The sequence below is a fragment of the Dipodomys spectabilis genome, unplaced genomic scaffold, assembly GCF_019054845.1.
Source record: "Dipodomys spectabilis isolate Male_0828 unplaced genomic scaffold, ASM1905484v1 ptg000211l, whole genome shotgun sequence".
Classification (NCBI taxonomy): Eukaryota; Metazoa; Chordata; class Mammalia; order Rodentia; family Heteromyidae; genus Dipodomys; species Dipodomys spectabilis.
Genome location: NW_024870888.1, coordinates 156,093 through 167,839, shown reverse-complemented (window position 1 = coordinate 167,839; position 11,747 = coordinate 156,093). Strand labels below are relative to the sequence as shown.

Sequence of the window (11,747 nt, the reverse complement as noted above, 5' to 3'; positions counted from 1 at the left end):
CCTTGCTGTAAATCCTGTAGGTTACCTTGAGAATTGTCTTTACCCAAGAAATAAACTCTTACTGTGTGAAACAAGGTTGTAGTGGAATTTAAATTCAAACTTCTTTAAAAATAGACATCAAAATTATGATTTGACCTTTACTAACCAAACAATAATTCTCTGTATTATAATACATTCTACAATGTCTTTGCACATAAAGCACTGAAACACAGAAAAAAATCTGATTGAATACTTCAAACCAATGATTTCACATTTCTAAGTGGCTCAAAAATATAATATCATTATTAACATGAGACAGTGAAGACTTCTCTTATTACATAAGCCAAAAAGTTTTGGGATCAGAAAAGAAGAGCAAATGGAAATAGTAAGAAAACAGTGTTCTTAGAAGCCCTAGCTAAGCGTATTGGCTTCAGCAGTGGAGGGAGGCCAAAACTTTTTAAAATAGATTGTCTTAATATTTTTGCTACCTAAAGTGGTTTTACAGAGCCTATTTGGCTCACTTCAATGCACACTAGATCGAATGAAGATATAAAAATAAAAATAAATTCCACATCCAAATAAAACAGTTTTAAAAGAGAAACCATGAAGACGTAGCAGTGGGGGAGGCCTTATTGTCCTTCCACTTCACTAGACTTTAAGCCAAGAAGCTGTGATTAATTGGAAATCAGGTAAGAGCTAAGAGGAGGACATAGAAATAGGACATAGAAGTATTGTCCTTTGTAACAGACACTGTCATCCAAGGTATGGGTGATTTAACTCTATTCTTCTCCACACATCTCGTTTGTTTGTTTTTTGGGTTTTTTGTTGGGGGGGGGGGGTCTGGTCGTGGGGCCTGAACTCTGGGCCTGGGCGCTGCCCCTCAGCTCTTCAGCTCAAGGTTAGCACTCTACCACTTGAGCCACAGCGCCACTTCCGGCTTTTTTTCTTATGTGGTGCTGAGGAATCGAACCCAGGGCCTCGAGCATGCAAGGCAAGTACTCTACCACTGAGCCAACTTCCCAGCCCCTCCATACATCTTGTTAAGCAAATGCAAGACCAACAGAAAAATAATCTATTGAAGTAATTTTGCAAAGAATAACTTCACTGTTCCTGATATGGTATCTAACAAGAGTCTTAAGTGAGAAGATAAATGTGGAGTCTTCTTCGGTTTCCTCTAAGCATCTTGTTAGCAAACTATATCTTTAAGGTTAGAAGTAATTGAACCAAAAAGTGGTGGAGTACTTATTTTTGTGGGCACTTTAGACACAAGAAGACTTTCAAGGTAAAAGAACAAAAAAGTATAGCTAAATATTTGTGATCACAGCTTCTTGGACTGGTTTTGTGGAGACAACGTTTTACATGAGAGTTTGTCCTCATTATCATAGATGTTGGGTTTTCGTGGCAACCAAATACAAGAGGGAAGTTTAATGGACTCGCTTGGACAAGTAAACAGCATAATAGAAAAAATGGCAAATACTATTTAGTGAATTACATTGACCGATTACTTTGCCAGAACAAAGAAGGAAAGATATAATTCAAAATCACTTGACTGAAAAGTATGAAAAAGAGTAGTAAAGAGCGATGAGAGAAAACATAGAGGACTGTTTTTCTCTCCAATGGAGTAATGGGTTTTGTTCTTGTTTCTTCCATTCTATATTCACCAGCTATCAAGTGTATCTCAGGACTGGAATATCCAGTTCAGACAAAGAGATCTCCCATTAGAAAATATTTGCTGCAGATGTAGGTGATTTATAACGTTAGACAATCTATTTAAGTCTGTTCAAAATTCTCCCCTACCCCAAACTGCCCTCTTTGAACAGTTGGTTTGCTTTTCCCATACTGCTTTTGATTAACTATTTAAAATTTTGAGAGGTCATATTCATACTCTCTAGAGATTGCCGTTTGGTTGTGATTTTTGTGTGTTTGGTATTTGTTGTGTTTTTAACTGAATTTCAAAAGGTTGTGGTAGTGTGTTACAATTAAATATGTCCTTGTAATTGTCCAGTGCTCCTGGATCAGAGTCACTCCTTCTATCATTCTCAACCAAACTCTTCTCCAAGATTTATTTCAGATTTATCACTTCCTTTATCACATGTGTACATTGAGTATTCTAGTTGTACTTGCCATTTTTTCATTTTTCATTCATTCTATGTTTTTACTAATATTCTTCTCTGGTTTCAACTTCTTGATAGTCATTCTTTTAAACTGTCTGTTCATACTTTGACAGGTTTATGTACATTCCATGGCATTTCAATCCTGCATATACTTGAACTGATAACAGCTTATATTTCCATAATTAATTCATCTGCAATAACAATTTGCCAGACTGGAGACGTGAAGCACCTAGACATGATTTTATTCTTATCCATTTGGAAGATTAATCTCTAGTCAACAAGAAAGTTTAAAAATGGCTTAGAATGTTTTCCTAAATAGCAGTTTTTATAAATGGCTTCGTACAATGGTTTGTGATTATTTTGTTTTACATGGGATAATATTTTCTACTACCTATAACTTTTGGGAAAAGAAGAAAACTAAAATTTATTACTGTGGAGGAATATGATAGAAATAGAAGACAGATTTTATGTTTGTCACATTTCTAATGAGTACCCATATTAAAAACTTGAAGTCATCTTTATTAAGGAAAACATCAATCAACATGATAAGGCAAATATCCGTGATCTTTTAAAATGTACCTTATTATTTGATGAAACTTACTTTATTAGCTAATATTAGGCTTGAAATATGGGAGGCTGATCTATGTAACACATTTCTGGAAGGCATCTACTGAACAACACAAATGGAGGGGGCTACTATTTCTATAATTTAAGGAATGGTTGAACCTGTTTGGTATTAGTGCTGGATAATAAATAAACTCTATTGTAACTTGTTCCTTCCACTTGAAAAACTTGTAATGTCACTAAGTATCATCTACTCGTCAAATGTTATTTTGGAGAATGTGTCTTTAAAAAGTTTATTTGAGGGGCTGGGAAGGTGGCTCAGTGGTAAAGCACTTGCTTGCGTGCATGAGGTCCTGTGTTCAATTCCCCAGCATCACATGACCAAAAAAAAAATCTGGAAGTTGTGCTGTGAGTCAAGTGGTAGAGTCCTAGCCTTAAGCTGAAGAGCTGAGGGACAGCGCCCAAGCCCAGAGATCAGGCCCCACACCCGGACCCCCTAAAAAATTATTTGAAAAGGAATATATTTTCAGGAGATTAAATATAGGTTACCATTGATTTGAGAATGACAACCTTTTTATACTACATAACCAAGTTTTACTGAAGTACCAGTGTTTTGAAGCACTAAGGATCTTCTCAATTAATGTTTTTCTGAATGATATTTGACTTCTAATTCAAGTTTTCCGAGCGTTGGTAGACAAATTATGGATCTATCCTTCCAGGAACTATTTTTTGCCCTACTTATACTAGACTGAAATCTTTCATTAATCATTAGGAGAGGGGTATTAAAAATATTCTTGTGACATTTGTGATCATGTTCACTCATATGGGCTAGTCATCTGTAAATTGAAAGTGTGAATTACAGTAGTTTCTCTCAGATTTTGTGATCTCATCTTTCATTTTTAAATTGCCTTGCATTTCACAATTGCCTACTGCTAAACCCTGTGTAATTGGGGCACTAAATTATTATAGGAAATGAGAAGTTAAGATGAGTCTTCAATTACTTTCTGTTGGCATGTTGCATGGGCCTAGGTGGGAAGACTTGCCCTTGTTATCTGATGATGCAGATAACTGGGACCTGGGATCCTAGGATGCGTGCGTCCTGTAGAATAATAATACCTTTTGGACATCATATCAGCAAAATTTGGGTATGATCAGAAATATTTAGAAAACCATTCTGGGCCAACGAGTTAAAACAATATACAGAGCAGCAGAGTAAAATCCCTTGCAGATTAGAGGAAAACAACATTGTTTTTTACCATGTGAATTCAGTAGACTAAGAACACTTAGAAGGTATCACAAGTTTATACCGAAGACATTGCATTGATACTTCTTATATTCTAATATATATTCTAAACCTAATTATTTATATTCCAATCTATTTATTGTAATAAATATCAATTTATTTGTCAAATTATCGATTAATTCTAGTAAGTTTCATTGTGTGAAACATAAAATTAGCACATATAAATATAAAATATATAACTATATGTAATATAAAGAAATGTTTTTCATTGTTCTGTTGTGGTTAGGGTATCAAAGGCAACTCTGTTTTACAGTATTATTCCATTATCTCTACCCCAGAGTTTGGTAGAGTTAGACCTAAAGCTTTACCATTTGTAGATTTACAGCCTAGAGGCAAGAGGAAACACTGTGATTAAAACATTACCAATTTAAGGCCTAATATCAAGGAGAAAAATATGGACTTCTCCTGGAGCTATGGAAATATTTGGTGATAGAAATTCAGTAGTGTAAGTTCCTGCCTGGTTGGATGGTCAGGACATTAGGTAATCATGCATAAGAACAATTTTTTTCCACCTTCTTGGCTTTAGCTACTTTTGAAATGGTAGGTATAATAAACAATTATATTATGATAAAATACTTTCTAGTCAGAACTGTTTATTTCTCTATGATCCCTTGCAACTAAGATTAGTTTTTTTCCAGTAAGATAATCTTTGCTGTCAGGGTAAGATATTCTGTTTGGTCTGTTACTACATGGAAGAAGGGTAAAGGGTCAGTAGACACTTGTGCCAGTAAGACCTCATTTGGGAAATTTTAAGCTGCAAATGTTTAGAAGTAGCACTTCAGCAAGGCTTACTTTGAATCCATTAGCTCCACAAAGCTAACTCAGTTGATAAATAAGTACTTGAAAAGCCATCTCTTTGAACCTAGCCATAATGGCTTCAAAGTATGATCAAATTTAAAATGAAAATGACTTAAAATAGTCATTGGCAAAAAAATGCAAGTTTGAGCAATCTACCAAACAATATGTTTTTCCACTATACACAGAATTTCAGAGAAATAAGATCAATAACATTGTTAGTAACAATAAGGTTTCCTTGCTACAAATAGGCAACCAAGGATATATGCCTGTATAAAGATTGCATCATTAACAACTTAAATTTACAGGATACTACATGCTCCAGCAGCACGTATACATAAATTACAACAATATAGAAATTAACATGCCACTTGTACAAGGATGATATGAAAATATGCGAATTATTCCATATTTTTCATTCTTCAGTTGCTAGAAATGAAAAACAGTTATTAAAAAGTTGATTACAAAAATACAAGTGTAACAACATATGTGATTCATATAATTAAAAGTTAGTTTGACATCAGTGTATTAAATCTTCAATTTAGAAAGGTCTTTACATAGCATAACCTTTACAAAACTTTTGAAATTAGATAACATTTTAATTTTATCCCAAAGAAATAAAATACTATAAGGACCTAGGAGAAAAAAGAATCTTAAACTGTCTTTATATGGAATGCAATCTGTAAGGACACATTTATTAATGAATTTATATAATATATAATAATGTAGTATTCAAAGCATTATATCTAGGAGAGAATGAAATAGATTATGGACATTTTACAAACAGAATACAGAATATGTTAAAATATACTTTCTTCAGACAAGCACCGGAAATGTCTTTAGGTTCTGTACTACTCATTTCAACAGAAAATTATTTCTGATTTTAAAAATCACAAGCTCTACAGAAATCATTATAGATGTATACAAACAACTCTTGAATATATTTTGACATCAAAGTCAGGCAATTCATTTGGAAGAATACCATGGAGTCCATGAATTTTTAAAGTAAGATATTGCTGTTGCTTTGTATTGTGAAAATATTTTGTACAGAGACAACGGATGGACTGGCATTTTTGAAATTTAAGTAACTTAACCAAATCATTAAGACGTAGGAGAACAATTTGTATAGCCTTTCACAACTTCAAAGAGGTAATCATACATACTTATCTTTTGGCAGTATCAAATGCAGTTTCTTCCAAGTTGTTCTTCAGACCTGGTTTAATATAATGGTTCAAAAGAAGGAGATCAAACGTATCTTTGCTGTTTCTGTTCCCAGCAGCAAGATGCAAGGGGGTCAAGAGGCCTTTCGTTTAGACATTGGTATCTGCATCATGATGAAGTAAGAAAGAAGCCACACTGGTATTATTCCACGTATAAGCACTGTGCAGGTGTGTCCAGCCATTCACAGTTATTGCATGAATATCTGCCTCGAGCCACCAACTCATGGACAATGTGTCAGTGTCAACTGTAGGTTTCCTGATGAAGAGCGGTATACTCATCGTCATCCCTAGTGGCCTTTTTGGAAAGGTTTCACCACACTGTAGAAAGCCGATTAATTTCGGCAGCCCAAAGAAGAAATTTGCTTGGATCCTTCTCCATTTTTTTTCTTGCAAATGATACCATTCCTCACTTTTTCATCTTCTTCCTTGTCTTCATCAGAATTGCCTAACCAGAGACTGAGTACCGGTCGGAATGAGGTGTCTATGTATTTCCCCAGTAGTTGACGTTGGTTGAACTGTTCAGAAAAATCCAGTGAATTTTCTGCATCTTTTTTTTTCACCATGACTTATTTTCTCTTTTTCCATTTTTACTATTCTAAATTATTCTAACTGGAGAGTAGAGAATTGATAGAAAGCAGAGGAAAGGTTTTCCTCCGTATTAAAAGGTACAGAATGAAAATGAGGACCATTGGTGTCTCCATGTGCAGCTTATTCTAGGAATGAAAACATAGGAAATAATACTTTCTATGTAAATGATTTGGGAAATGGCAGAGCAGAAAGTGAAATGATGCAACCAAAAATATAACAACAAAATAAATTAGGATAATTATGGAACAATCATATGAGAACCATGAATGAGAGAGAGGAAGAGAGAGACAGATGTTCAATGAACTAACTAGCCACGAAATCCATGCCTCTGATCAATTTATAGAGCAAACAATTTTATTTTTAAAAGAGATGGAAATTGAATTTATAGTGTGTCTCTTTATGATGTGCAATGTGATGGATTGATATACATTGTGCTGATCACTTTTCTGTTAATGTGAGGAACATACCTGCAAAGAACATTTCTGAGGAGGAAACTATTATATTGACTCATGGTTTAAGAGAACACAGTTTAAGATAAAATGTCTCCCTTGTTTTTAATTATATTTTTATTATCTTAAATAATTGTACAAGAGAATTTCCATTCAACAAATCAGTTTTTAAGTACAATGGATCTTTACATAACTTCTCCACACCCTTCCAAATCTCACCCCACTTTAATTTTTTCTACTTTCATACTATCTGTATTGAATATTATGCCTTGACGCTCTTCCTCCATAACTCTTTTTATTCCTTCCCTTTGAATTCCCCTCACATTTTAAGTGATAGTTTCCTGGTATTCATTTTGTTGGATTAAAAATTCAATTTTATAAGAAAATACACCTTTGAAATTCTCCTCTGCAAATAGCATGCTTTGGTTAATATTGTTGTGAAAACTTGCATAAAGTTCTATCTTCCAAATATGAGACAGAACATGGGTCCTTTGTGTGTGTGTCTTTGACTTAGTTTACTTAACATATTTTTAGATCTATCCATTTCTTTGCAAATAATGTAACAGTCTTCATAATGGATTTGTGCAATCCAATTGTGTACATGTGCCACACTTTCTCTAACCATCCCTCTGCCAAAGGGAATCTGGGCTATTTCCATCAGTTTTCTACGGTGAATAGTGCAGCAATGAACATGGTTGTGAAAGTGATTTTACTGTAACCTTTTGGAAGAATTCATCACTATCTTTCTGGGAACAACCCTCTAGTCACTTTTCCAGAATAATCACATCCCTCTCTTCATCTCCATTAGAACGTATTGCAAATCCTCAAAAACACACTACCCCCTACAGGTCACAATAAGCTAAAACCACACTGTGTCCATATTTTTTCAATACTTTTTTTCATAATTGTACATATAATTTAGTGAGAACCTTCTATGTACTTTTCTAATGTGGCAATGAGGGACATGACAATAGAGTAAAAGTAAGAAATATGCAATTTAATAAGCTATTATCATACTTAAAATCATTTTCAGCTTTAACTCATAGCCTCACATACTATTATTTTAATCTTTATTTGATTACTTCATCTATCCTCTAACTTATAACAGGTGAGTTAAATACAATGGCAGAAACTGTGGTTTGATTTTGACACTCATGTGTGAGGATGCACAATATGGGCAAATAGATGGATTGGATTTAATAGCTATTATCCATTTTGTTAAAGTAGAGATGATTTTGCCAAACTGATTCTCACAATTCATATTACATTCAACAACAAGAAACCTGTGACAATTCTCTTTGTTTTGCTCCTTATTAACTTTTGTTTCCATTTTATTTTATTTTTCGTCTGTCGTGGGGCTTGAACTTGGGACCTGGGCGCTCTCCCTCAGCTCTTCAGCTCATGGCTAGCACTCTACCAATTGGGCCACAGTGCCCCTTCCGGTTTTTGAGTGGTTTATTGGAGATAAGAATCTCTCCAACTTTCCTTTCCTGTCTGCTTTGACTTGCGATTCTCAGATCTCTGCCTCCTGAGTAGCTAGGATTACAGGCATGAGCCACCGGCGCCCAGCTACCATTTTATTTTATAATGAAGGATGATTTCACAACTCTATTTTAGATACAAAAATATGCTAAAATATTTCTATCCGTATGCATTGATATATACACACACATATATTACACAGGTTATAAGGATAATTTATAACTTCTGTAACTGCACAATTTACTAAATTATTAAAATCATTGATGACTCATGGCTGGAATTCTGGTTACTCGGAGGGTGAGATCTGACGATTGTGGTTTGAAGCCATCCTGGGCAGGAAAGTCCATGAGCCTCTTATCTCCAAACAACCAACAGAAAATCAGAATTGCAACTGTGGCTGAAAGTGGTAGAGTGGTAGCCTTGAGAGAAAAAGCTCAGGGACATCATCTAGGGTCTTAGTTCAAGAAGTACAATCTACCCCCAAAAATCTATTTAATTTACCCCTGTGTAAGTAGAGTATTTCCATCACCCAAGTGCAAATCCATACTCACTAGCAAGGTAACTGTTTTGTCTGAAGTACCACAAAACATTATCATTTAAGTAGAAAGTATTGCAATGTGGGTTCATTCTATCTCTCTCATGGATTTTTCTCCACTCAAATACTCAAATCTTACCATTATTCCAATTATTTAAAATCATAGTTTTTTTCTTTAATACCCATAATATTAGAGTTTGAATTGAGTGTCTTGTGCCCCCGAAATGGTTGTTCTTACCATTTTGTCATGTCCTCAGACTTAAATTATCCTGATTATTTTTCAGATAGAATCTGGCTTCCTACTTGTATCTGATTTGGGGCTCAGTACACTTTATGTTATTCTTCCTGGAATTTAAAATAACAGGTGCGTGGCATTGTGTACAGATCTTTCTGTCCAGTCTGGGCTTTAAGCACTATCCTTAAAACAGTTCACTCCCATGGATTAAGGATATTCATAAGCTTGTCATAGTTGATTTTTTTAATATTTGCATTTCCTGCAGGTTCTTGAGTACTGAATTAATTTTTGTTTTCTTGGGTTGTTTTGTTTCATTTGAATATATGGATTATTGTTCTTCACTTTTCCTTTTGTTTCTTTCACTCATGTTCTTACCTGAAGCGCTGAGAAACTAATTTTTCTTTCTCAAGATAGTCAAGATGAATATTATTTATTCCAAAAAAAATTCAGTAATATTTAAACACCTCATACCTATGAATAGTATACAAATGCTAAGTTCTGAGAAGGGTCTTTTTATTTGCCCAGCAGTCTTTGGCATACACAGACAGATCATGAATTTTATGAAGTTAGTAAATACAGATGTTCGCCAGGCGGAGAAAAACCTATTATTAATTGTTTGACAGGGTTATGTTGCTTCATGCAGGATTACACAAAATCATGTTCCTAGGAGGAACATAAAAATTATCTAATACAACAGACTTGAGAGAGATGAATTGACTTCCTGAATAATTTACTTTTGAGTCAAATAAAAGCAGGCTTCCAAAAAGAGAGTAGACTTTAAAGAAACATGAGTTGTATGTAAATAGGTGGTTAGCTGATTTTGTTAATTTGTGAACTAATACAGGGAAATAAAGTAATACAAGGTTAAAATGAAAGAACTTCACATTGAAATACTCATTTGTGTGTGTTTGTGTGCATGTGTGTGGACGCTCGTGCGAGTCCCCGCACACACATGTGCATGTGCTCATGAATACATTCATTATTCTTGAGGCTTCATACTGCGCAAGCATTATTCCTCAGCTTCTCTGTCTAAAGGTAATGGTCTACCACTTGAGCCACTTCCACTTCTGGTTTTTTGGAGATAATCGCATGTATTTTCATGATTTGACTGGCTTTGAACAGTGGCCTTCAGATCTCAGCCTCTCGAGTAGCTACCTAAGCTGATTCAGCCTCTGAGTAGCTAGTTAAAATTCTGTCTGTCCTCTATGCTTCACTGCTTTTTTATTTTTTTCCTGAGGTAATCACAAGTCATATATATGTCTAGTTACTTTAGAAAATACTCTTACTGCTTGGCACCATGGGCTCCCACCTCTACTCGTAACTACTGAGGAGGCTTGAGAATAGAACCAGGCCGAAAGTTTAGTGGACCTCTTTCTCAATCTACAGCTGGGTGGATTGGATCATTTCCACCACACTGCACTATCTACAGTCTAAGATTGGAAGGACTGCAGAATCCAGGCCAGGCAAGGTAGGAAGCTAGACAAGTTGGTCGGCAACTCTGATTCCATTGATGATGGGAAGGCTAAAATGACAGATCAGATGCATGTTCTTGTGGAAAGGGAACCCCTATCCTAAAATTAACCACTGATATGACGCCAGCCTAGCATGAGCAATAACTCAAGTCGAAATCCCCACAGTTTCCCACAACCAAAATAAGTATATACATTAACATACAAAAACTTAGTAGAATCTGTTCTTTGCTCTAATATCAGCTTTATCTGATTATCATATGATGTGACAGAATAGCTTCTTTATTAAATTTAAGATATATTTTAAGTTTTGAGTATTAAGCTTAAGATATATTTAAGACCTAGAAAATTCTTTCTCACATATTAAGTGCAAATGTATGGCAAATTGTCTCATTTCTTACATATTTGACTATCCCTATAAATTCAGCTTATGATTATTATGAATAGTAACATATTCTGATTAATTACTTTACTTTGTAACAGATTTTACACTTTTTGCTTCTCTACTGAAGATTAATTATTAAAGTAGCATCATCAAAATATATTCCTTGGGTACTTAGGGCAATTTTTTACAAAGGTTTTAACCAATGGCTTATAAGAATTCTTATTGGTATATTGTTTGGTTTATTTTTAATTTCAATTTAATTTTATTGTAAAGGTAATGTACAAAGGGGTTACAGTTACATAAATAAGTACATTTCTTTTTATTTATTTATTTATTTATTTTTAAAATTTTATTTTATTTTATTTGAGAGCATACTGTACAGAGGGGTTACAATTACATGGGCAGGATAATGCATACATTTCTTACCAAGCATTGCAGCCTCCTCCTTTGTTTACCCTTCACCTCCCTTCCCAGCTTATGGAAGGAACGTTGTTATCTCTTCCATCGATTTTTTTTGTATGCTCAAAAAAAGAACTACTGATGCTTTTGCTGTTGCTATTGATCAATGAGTGCTTTTGCTTTCTTTGTTCATGCATTTTTATAAGAAAATTTGTATGCAGAGGGTTTAC

At 34.5% G+C, this 11,747-nt stretch overlaps 1 pseudogene; it reads left to right on the top strand.

Moving 5' to 3' along the window:
- The first annotated feature begins 5,071 nt into the window (after window positions 1-5,071).
- LOC122122580 lies at window positions 5,072-5,171 on the top strand (annotated as a pseudogene).
- Window positions 5,172-11,747: the final 6,576 nt, after the last annotated feature.